The 9,622-nt window shown below is 41.4% G+C and overlaps 1 pseudogene; it reads left to right on the top strand.

Moving 5' to 3' along the window:
* The first annotated feature begins 5,179 nt into the window (after nucleotides 1-5,179).
* On the top strand, nucleotides 5,180-6,048 carry LOC107159823 (annotated as a pseudogene).
* Nucleotides 6,049-9,622: the final 3,574 nt, after the last annotated feature.

Here is a 9,622-nt window from a genome sequence, read left to right on the forward strand (position 1 = left end):
TTAGAAGCACCCAGGCGCAGAACCCTAGCAATCTGTTTGCAAGCCACAGGCGAATTGTAGCCTGGAATTACCTGATCTATGGCTGAATGAGTTGCGGTCAGTCGAAAACAGGGGACGTGACGTCAGTTTACCAAGATGGTGGCTGCTGGCCTCCTCTGTGGACTGACCGGTGTGTAGAACCGAGCAGGACCGCTTCCTTACCCCGTCTGGAACCCAGAATTCAGCCCTGAGTACGGTGCTTGCGCGGCTGGCAGAAACTGCAGCGCTGTAACCCTGCGTCTCTATCCCAGCGCACACTGCAGACTCTAGCCGCGGGGCGATTTGCTGAATAAGCAGTTACCCTCCGTGCGACAAACCTCTCGCGTTTGAGTCCCCGTAGCCGATCCTCGTGCGATGGAAATCCTTCCTCCAGGTTCCGGAGCACCCCACTATTGCTGGAAATTCCTAACAAGATATCCTTTAGCCGTCCTGACTTGTCATACTCCCACACAGTGAAGCAGCACACGGGGGTAATGCACTCCCCTCGCCGCCATCTTCCAAATCCCCCCATCTTTCATTTCTTTATCCTAAATTCTAGATAGTATTTTGCTTACTTTCCAACTCACCAATTCCGTCTTCACTTGTATCTAGTCTCCTGTGAATTTTTAAAATTTCAGTTCTTATGCTTTTAACTTCTTTAAGGTCGACTTTGTTGTTCCTCAAATCTATTACTTCTACTTGTTATAGTTTTCTGTTCTGGGCAGAAATTTTCAAAGCTAAAATTTTCTTTTCAAACAAATTAAGCATGTATTTGTGTACCTGTTTCTATTGTCTATTCTTTGGCTAATTCTTGATTGTGGCATCTTGCTTCTTAGTTCTTGGTTATCTATGTCCATGAGCCGGTCATTGTGTTCAAAAATAATTTGTTGGAATAACTTGAGTCATAGAATAAAACCATCTTTTTTAAAAAAGGATTCACCTATGCCTTTGTTAGTTGCCTATTTTACTACTAGTTCAGAACCATCTTAACCAAAGTGGTTTGTCCCCAGATAGATGATTTACTCAAATCTTGGGTGCAGTCTAAAATGAGGGCTGGTCCATTCCTGCTTCATCTTCACCTAGATGTTGTAGCCCTTTGGAATCCCAGTTGCTCTTCTGTCAACTTCGTACTGAGAAACTAGTGTGACTCCATTTTTGAGAAACCAGCCTCTACCTCAGAGCAAAGCCTGTCCAAGGAAGGGGGCATGACCCTTGTCCTTGGAAAACCCCACAGAGCACTCCTAGGCACATATCGACCCTGCTGAGTTGTTAGTCTGTAAATAACAGGAGAGGTCTGTGGCGCCAGGTGTCCCTGACTCAGTCAGGCTAGGTGAGGACCCATAGCAACCCCCCTAGCAACCTCCAATCAGCATGAGACAGGGAAAATACCTGGGATGCCAGATGACCCCCAGGAGTTTATGGTGGTTGATAACATGTTGGGAAACCATGTAGTTTTGCACGTATATCCCTCGTGGCCTAAACCAACCAGTTGAAATGAATCCCCCTATTGTATTAACCAATCATCCCTACCCAACTTGTTCCCGCCATTGAATGTGCTAATCAATGTTCAGAGTTGTTGTTTGATTTTCCCTCGGTATGGAATGATTTGCTGTGTGATGTTGTGATGCATAGAGTATCCCCCCAAACCTATAAAATCTCACTGAACAAAGGACCAGGACTCACTCCTGGGACCGCTGCATCAGGAACGGTTGTGAGTCCTGGCTCGAGCTTGCAATAAAAACTCTTGTGTGATTGCATCAGATTCAGCTCCTGGAGGTCTATTGGGCTCCCACGAATCTGGCATAACACTACCTTAAGTGGTCTCTGGATTTTGATTTATTTTATCTGCAATGAACTTTCAAAACAGTTTTCATGTATATTTACCTGTCAGGATTCTTAGTTTCCCTTCAATTTTGACTGTTATTTTTTCCTGTCTTATCAGCTCATTGGTGTACAAATTTGAAAACAGATCTCATTCATCTGTTATATATTTTGTTGAAATAACTTAGCCCATCATAACTGGAAATAGGATATGTGGCCTTTCAGTCTAATAACTGATCACTCTGGATCGTATGGGGCTTCTCTTTTGTAACTCTCCATTCTATGTGCCAGCATTGCAACAGTCAGGCTTCTTGATTGCAAGCAACAGAAGCCACGTCTGGCTATTTTAAATGAAAAAAAAAATTATAAAAACATACCGAGTACCTTACAGAATATCAAGAAAGTCTGGGGAAACAGACTTGAGAAAAGGGCCTGGACAAAATAAATTCACAGGAAGATTGAAGCCAAAAATCATTCCACAGAACTAATTGAGTACACTGTTGCCATCTTCACTGGTAAACACAAAAGGTAGAGATTTCACTGCCAATACCTTTGGCCTCATCTATAGATATTCTTGAAATTGAATGTTACTACCATCTGTGATACTGCCTCCTGAAACAAAATGTCCTCCCTTCCTGTGTCACTGTTTTCTGATTCAGGATCTATGATGGGTGCATGTAATCTAAGCCTAGTCTGGATCATGTGTCTACACCCTGGAAGGGGAGATAGGTAAGTGAATGTCTCCTATTTAGAGCTACCATGATAAGAGAGAATTTTTGCTTTCTACCCAGATTCAAAAGGCAGAAAATTTCCAAATGTATTAATTAGTTCTACTACATTAGTGCTCTTTTGACTATAATTATCTATTGGTAAAATTGTGCAATGCCCGGTATTTTTCTTGTGCAACCCACAGTATACACAGATTGGAAGAACTCATGAATGTTATCTCAAAAACAACAGAAATCCGATCATCTGCAGACATTGGAATCTTCTAGTCTAGGTCCAGTATAAACATTGTTTTCACTGCTCTGCTTGCCACACATTTTAGATCTTCAACAGACTCTGGATTCTTGGCAAGTGTGACTAGAGAGACTGGTGCCAANGTTTGGGTTGGGTCCCTTTTCAGGCAGGGTGGAGCAGGTGTATGGGTGGGCCTCCTGGAAAGATTATTGTAAGATGGGAGTGTGGAATAACTTAAGAAAGCAAATACAGGCCTGGCTTGGGCCTGTGTGAATGATGGCTAGTGAGTGCCCCAATCCTGAGGGTGTGTTAAGCATGAGTTAGAATCCAAACTTTTAAAAGTATTCTGGAACACCAAAATATTAAAGAGTTATGTTAAATCCCCAGCACTATTACAACCCCAGACTTGTGGATTCAGTGGAGGAGGAAGGTTACATGAATAATATATAAATTAACGTGGAAATACTTACTCAGATGTTTGTAAAGGAGAGAGAAGACCTTTTCCTGAGATGTCTGGTTTTGTAGTCTTTGCTCTTGACCTTTACCAGGAGGGGGAGCACAAGTTGGGAACTCTGCAGGCCCAGCCTTCCTACCCTTTGGCCACTGGGTGTCAGCACAACAGTTTAGATTAAATCTCTCAATTGCTAAGGGGCATGTGGTTTTTAATAGACTTTCCAGAAAACAAAATATTGGTGATCAAGGCCTTGTTGAGATGGTATTTAGAGAAGTGTTGGTAAAATGAATGGGGCGAATGGAGAGCCATTTCTAGAAAGGAATGGAAAAGGGAGTTAGAGAAATGGGGAGTTAGAGAATTGGGGAGTTAGAGAAATGGCCAAAGGATACTTAAGAAGGAATTTTTTTTTTGAAGTTGTAGATGGACAGAATGCCTTTATTTTATTTGTTTATTTTCATGTGGTGCTGGGGATTGAACCCAGTGCCTCACACATGCTAGGTGAGTGCTCTACCACTGAGCTACAGCCTCAGCCCAAGAAGGAATTCTTGAAGTTGTTGAAAGACAGAAATGGCAAAAATAGGTGTCCCCACTAGTGATATAATTATTTTGTGGTGCCTAGGTCTTGGATTTAAAACAATGACAAAATAGCACCCAATATCGAATTGTTGCCCCAAACCTGCATCTGTATAGTGATATGAAATAAGGACTCTTTTTAAAATATTTTAAACGTTTTTATTATTTACAGTTATACATGACAGTAGACTATGTTTTGGCAGAATATACATACATGAAGTACAACTTATTCTATTTGGGTTCCCACTCTTGTGGTTGCACATGATGTGGAGTTTTCCTGGTCATGTGTACAAATACAAGGCTAGGACAGTTATGACCAACTTTCTACTGTCTTCCCTATTCCTCTACTTCCCTTCCTCCCCCTTTGTCTAATCCATTGGATTTCTATTGTCCCCTCCCCAACCTCCCTGTGGGTTAGCATCCACAAATCAGAGCCAATACCAAGAAACCAAAGGCCACATGTTCTCTCTGAAATAAGGACCCTAATCCATGTATGTTTCAACATGTCTTTAGTCACCTTTAGTAGTCAGTAATATAATTGATCTTCTAAACTCTTGTATGCTTGAGTTTTCCCCCTCAGTCTAGAAGTGTAAAGTGATCCAGAAGTGAGACAAAATTTCTTTTTTTAGTGTTTTCTTTTAAATTTTTATTGCTACATTATAATTATATATAATAGATTCATCATGGCATATTTTACATGGACATAACATAATTTTATCAATTTCATTCACAGTACTTCCTTTTCCCTTATCTCCTCCCTTCCCTGACCAACTTCTTCACCACTGGTATAATTTTTTTCTTAATGGAAACAGACTTGAGTTCAAATTTTAACTTTACCACATACTGGCTATGTGTACTTTATGGTTTGGATTCTGTGGGGCTGGGATTGAACCTAGGGCCTTACATATGCTAGGCAAAAGTGCTCTCCCACTGAGATACATCCAGCACTTGAGTGTGTGTTCTTTTTTTTTTTTTAACAATATCTTTATTTTATTTATTTATTTTTATGTGGTGCTAAGGATCGAACCCAGGGCCTCGCACATGCTAGGTGAGCACTCTACCACTGAGCCACATAAGCAGCACGGGTGTGTGTCCTTTGACATAGCTTCTCGAGCCTCAATTTCCTTGTCTGCAAAATGAGATAATAAGTATCTCATAAGACTATTGAGGATTCAAGAGTTTATAAATATAAAGCATCTCGTACATTCATAAGTGTTCAACAAATGATAGATATTATTACCTTGAGTTAATTTCAGGGCTGATTACAGCTGTGTTTCTCTTGAACAGTTTTGTGAAGGATTTTCAGACTCTGTATTCAGGCAAGACACGAATCCCCTGACCCTGTTCTGTCTTATGTGTGCAGGTCTCTGCCATAGGCAAACCCTGGATTTGCCTCTCACACCAAAGCATGAAGTGTACCAACTGTTCAGAGCCACTATGGTTTATCGTCAGCAACTCCACTTAGCTCACTATCATCTCCCGCCATGTGGAGCCCTGGGCCTCGAAAAGCCCAAACAAAGACTTTCCTTCAGGAGGAAATTCCTCAAAGCCTTCTCTGATGTCTAAAGCCTGGACAGAGATGGACATCACACAACACATTCAGCAGACACTCTGGAATCACAAGAGTCATAGGGTCCTAAGACTCCATGTGTCAGCAGCAAAAAGGTAGCCAGGTTCCTGGGATCCAATGGAATGACATTTCACCTTTGGACACTGCCTTTGTGCTACTGTATTTCAATGACAATCATAAAAGTGGCCAGAAGTCTAAACTTCCCAGTGGGCTGCAGGAATTTTTGGCAAGGGAATCTTCTCTTTTGCGGAGGGTCCGGCAGGCAGGCAGCATCGTGTCTAGGGTTTCTGACTCTTCCCAGGAACATTATGGGTCTGCAAATAATCAGTCTGCCAATAATCAGTGTTCCCTTCATCCTTTCAAAGTCAGCTTCCAGCAGTGGGGCAGAGATCATTGGATCATTGCTCCTCATCACTAAATCCCAAACTACTGTAAGGGACCCTGTCCTCAGGTGCTACTCTATGGTCTCAATTCCCCCAATCACGCCATCATTCAAAACACTGTCAGTGAGCTGCTGGACAAGAATGTCCCTCGGCCCTCCTGTGTGCCTTATAAATATATTCCCATGTGTGTCCTTCTGATTGAGGAAACTGGGAATATTCTGTATAAGGAGTTTGAGGATATGATTGCTCAGTCTTGCACATGTAGATAATAATGAAGGAACAGCTAGCTCGGGCTGCCCATGTAAATGTAGAATGGTTGAAAATATCAGTGTGAAAGATGTACGTGATCTTAAATCTATAGGTCCTATCCCTTGACCTAAGTATTGTTTCTTTAGTTTCTTCCCCCATTTGTAATCTATTCCATTGATAATAACCGTGCTGATACCAATTTGACCTAGTCAAATTTGGTCACTAGAACAAATCTGACCACTACTATTGGTCAGTACAATTTGACCAGTACAATTTGACCACTAGTCAGAGCCCTTACTGGGTAATATGGTCCTTTGGAGATGTTCTGTTTTGTCTTTTTTATTGTGACGTTTTCAAGTCACTGGCCCAAGCTGGTAGAACTTTGTAAAGTATCCCACCAAAGCCTGGGAAAGGTGGACTTTTGCTAGTGTTCAGCTTCTAAGGCGCTGGAGGATTTGGAGTGGTATTAGTAGCCTGAGATTTTTGTACCCTCTTCCTCACCTCCTGTCTCCTGGAAATGAATGTCTCCTATCCAGACTGCCTGCCTCTATGCTCTTTCCACCTTCTAATTCTTGGACTAGAGAACTTTGTAGGTAACCACCTTTATAGGAATCTTCATGTAAACGTGTAGGGCTTTTCCTCTCAGCCTCTGCATCTGGGAAAAGGCCCACAGGGAAGCATCAACATGGAGTTGTCCCAGATGGCAATTGCTTCAACACCACCAGCATTTGTGGTAAAGAGGAGAAGAGCTGTCATTGCTGATTAGGATGACAGAGATATTTTAAGCCCTGTTGCGGAAGCCCGGTAAGTCTTTCCCTCTGTCCAACTCTTTCTTGATAAGTTAGAACCATTCTCAGTGGGATGGGATTGATTAAGGGTGGGTACATGTGTTTGCAAATGTTAATCCCTGTCTTTCTTATCCATCATAAATTAACTCATTTTTAAAATATTTATTTTATAGTTTTTTAAGTGGACACAATATCTTTATTTTACATTTATGTGGTGCTGAGGATGGAACTCAGTGCCTCAAGCATGCTAGACAAGCACTCTACTACTGAGCCAGAACCCCAGCCCCAAAATTAACTCATTTCTACCAATTCCTTCTCAACAGTTCTAGCTAGACTAAATATGCTGCAAGTGAATATCCTGCAAGTCTATACATACATAAATGCTCTTCTTCCCTTTAAGGAATTGTTCCTTAATATTCCTTTGTCCATCTATCCACTGTATCTTAGAAATCACTTAAGGTGATTTTTTTTTTCATCTCAGTAGCTCCCATGCCCCTCCAGACTCAGGTAGGTGTCCACTTTGGGTTCACATAGCATTACATGCTCTCCCTTAGTATACACTAGTGTAACTGTCTATTGTGAAAAGGATGGAGCTCACTTTGAGGGGTTTTACCTGTGTCATACCCCTGTTCTCTATTGCCAGACCCCAGTACCTAGTAAGTCAATAACACAAACACAGAACACAATTAATACTTTTTACAGAGTGGGAAATCCAACCCAGCGCCTCATACGTGCTAGACAAGTGGTCTACCCCTGAGCTTTATACCCCACCCAACAGTGACATTTTTGTGGGGGATGTGTTCTTCCTGATACAATAATTTAATGTTTGCATAGTTCACTAATTTTTTCATTGCAATAAATGTAATTTATGCATATGCTTTGTACATGAATTAAGATGATTAATATTTGTGCCCCATTTCAAAAGCATGCTGCAAATTTCAATGGAATGTGACAGTTTTGTTACTGAACAAGGCAGTTTGTGAAATCCTATGTACTTCAATTTGAACTGAGAGGAGATATGGGCTTTCAGTCCAGTCATTTTCCCAGTCTCCCTGGATTATGCACAAATACATAACAGGCCTGAAGACAAACCTTGGTTATAGGACCAGATCCTGAGTTCAGTCTCTTGGTTCTTTGCTATTTGCAGAAAGTCCTGATCTCCCAGCCTTGTGAGTCCTGAATACCCGTGGAACAATCTGTTTATGGAGTACTCAGTTAATTGGCCCTATTATCCATTAAGTCCAGACTCATCAAAACCCCCAAGGAAATCACTGGCTATTAGTTTAGTTGAGGTGTCCCTCAAAAATCTCATGCGTAAGATGAGATTTAGAAGAGAAATTTTGGGTTCAGAGGAGAAATGACTAGGTTAGAAGGGCCTTAGGGGTTAACTGAATGACAACCATAGGCTGGTGGCTAGAGGAGGTGGGTCCCTGGGGCATGCCTTTGGGATATCAATTTGGTCCTTGATGAGCAGAGCTCACCCTCCTCTGCTTTCTGGTGTGATGTCTTTTTTTTTTCCCTAATGAATTTTTTTATTAGTTGTTCAAAACATTACAAAGCTCTTGACATATCATATTTCATACATTTGATTCAAGCAGATTATGAACTCCCATTTTTACCCCATATACAGATTGCAGAATCACATCGCTTACACATCCACTTTTTTACATACTGCCATGTCTTGAGCCTCCTCGTTCTGCCACACTTTCATGGTGATATTCAGCTGTCCTTGAGCTCTGAGGAACACAGCTGGCTCTCTGTAGACCAAGGCCTCTGAAACCGTGAGCCCCCAAATAAACTTTTCTTCCTCTAAAATTGTTCTTGTCGGGTCTTTTAGTGATACTGGCAAAGAAGCTCACTGCAACACTGGCAGAATGGGGTAAGTTGTGACTGATGTAATGAATTCTCTTTTCTTTTTGAAATATGGCTTTAGCTCAGCATTGTTTCTGAAATCCTAAGAGATCTCTACTTTAAACCTTCCTCTGAGAGGAAGGAGACATACATGGTAGTGGAGGAGTGTGTGTGTGCGTGTGTGTGTGTGTGTGTGTGTGTATTGTGGGGGCTCTGTCTGTCCAGAGAGATTTAGTCCAGAGGAGGAAAGTAGGAAGCAAAATCCAACCAACTCAGTGAACAGGCCAGAATGCCATTTGATGTATGGAAGCAAAAGGAACAAGCATTTGAACTTGCTTCTCACCCTGAAACCTTGGGGCAAAATTGAGGAATCGGGCAAAGTTTATCTTCCATTCCACCAAATAGTTGGGCACTTAATCTTATAAAGCAAGATTTCATATGTCTTCAGTTAATTCTCCCAGTAGTACTATGGAAAAGAGGTATTAGCCCCATTAAAAAAGTTTCACTGAAATTTCATATACCATAAAAGTGTCCTCATTAGGTACACAGTTCAGTTTTTAGAATATTCAGAGTCATGCAAATACAATCATAGCTGGCATTACAGACATGTGCCATCACACCTGGCATTCCATAGGAGCTTAATTCTGTTCATATCTTTGCTGCACAGAAGCTTTTTTTAATATACTATTTAGTTTAGGTGGACACAATACCTTTATTTTATTTTTATGTGGTGCTGAAGATCAAACCCAGTGCCTCATTTGTGCCAGGTGAGTTCTCTACCATTGAACCACAACCCCAGCTCCTGCACAGGAGCTTTTTAATGTAACTTCATTTATCAATTTTTGCTTTTGTTGTCTGTGCTTTGGGGATCGTATCCCAAAATTCATTATCCAGATGAACATCGTGGAGCTTTACCCAGAGTTTCTCATAGTAATTTTAGTTTCAGGTCTTAGCA

Source organism: Marmota marmota, unplaced genomic scaffold, assembly GCF_001458135.2.
Source record: "Marmota marmota marmota unplaced genomic scaffold, marMar, whole genome shotgun sequence".
In the NCBI taxonomy this organism is placed as follows: domain Eukaryota; kingdom Metazoa; phylum Chordata; class Mammalia; order Rodentia; family Sciuridae; genus Marmota; species Marmota marmota.